The sequence below is a fragment of the Octodon degus genome, unplaced genomic scaffold (genome assembly GCF_000260255.1).
Source record: "Octodon degus isolate 3935 unplaced genomic scaffold, OctDeg1.0 scaffold00344, whole genome shotgun sequence".
Taxonomy (NCBI): Eukaryota; Metazoa; Chordata; class Mammalia; order Rodentia; family Octodontidae; genus Octodon; species Octodon degus.
The window spans coordinates 580,537-581,997 of NW_004524920.1; positions in this window are offsets into that span (position 1 = coordinate 580,537).

Sequence of the window (1,461 nt, forward strand, 5' to 3'; positions counted from 1 at the left end):
ATGCGCATCTATAGTCTCAGCACTCGGGAGGCTGAGGCAGGGGGATCGCTGTGAGTTCGAGATGGGCCTGGACTGCAAAATGAGCTCAAGGTCAGCCTGAACTGCACAGGGAGACCCAGTCTCAAAAACCCAAACTGATAATAATAATAATAGTAATTAGGACACACACACCACTGAATCTAGGGCCTTCACACTGCCCTGTACATTCAGCCTATTATTAATTTTTTAAAGCTGCCTATCTGGGCTCCAACTTTAAATATTCCTGCCTCCACTTGGAATTTTCTCTGTCTGTCTGTCTCTAGTGCTGCTGGATCTTATGCATGCTAAGCAAGTGAGCTACATCCCTAATCAAGATATCTCTTAAGAATAACCCCGTGTGGTGGCACATGCTTACAATAACAACATTCTGGGAGGCTGAAACAGTAGGATCACAAATTTAATCCCAGCCTGGACAATTTAATGACTTAGTGTGACTCTGCTTCAAAAAAATAAAAAAAGGACTAGGATGTGGTGACCCAGTATCAATGTCTTGGGCTTGATCCTCAGCACAATAAATAAATAACTTACAAACCTCAACACTATTTCACATATCAGAGAATTAAACTCATCTTTAATCATTTAAATCCAGTGCATAGTTGGATTTCTCCTAGAATATCAATTGCCCCAATAGTATCTATTGCTGGCCTCAAACAACTAAGTTCATGTGATCTTCCCACTTGAACCTACTCCTGTGTAGCTCAGAAATATATCTTTCTTTTTTTTTTTTTTTAAAGTGGTACTAGGAATTGAACTCAGGGCTTTGTGCATGCTAGGTAATCACTCTGTCACTGAGCTACAGCCTCAGCCCTTCAGAATTTTTTTTTTTTAAATTTTATGTATTTGGTACAGGATCTCACTAGGCAGTTCAGACTCTAGTGATCCTCCTGTTTTCAGCCTCCCCCAGCCCTGGGGTTACAGGTGTGAGCCACCACACCCAGACTCAATTGACAGCTCAGCCCACTCAGGGGGATGGCACCGGCATGGCCTGCAAGATGGGGGCTCAAACCCTGGTCCCTGCACTTGCCAAAGCAGGCACGTAGTCTGCTGAGCTATCTCATAGCCCTCCAGAAATATCTTTTAGTTGCTTTCCTTTCTTCAAAATCAGGATTCAGTGAAGGTTCACATGTTAATTTGGTTGTAGTGAAGAAATTACATAGTACTTTTTATTCTGGAAAACCATTACTACCACCACTACCCCTGTGTCCTGTCTCTTTTTGTGTTTTCTTGTCATCAAATGTCTGGAAGAATAGTCCAGTCCCACATTTGGATTTGTCTGTATTAATTTGTTCCTCTCTCAGGCTTAATCCCAGCATTTACCAGGTTGAGGCAGAAGAACCCCTGCAAGTTCCAAAGCAGCCTGGAGTACAATAATGAAACACTGTTTCAAAAAAACAATTGTACTTTGCTTTCTTTGTTTTTTTT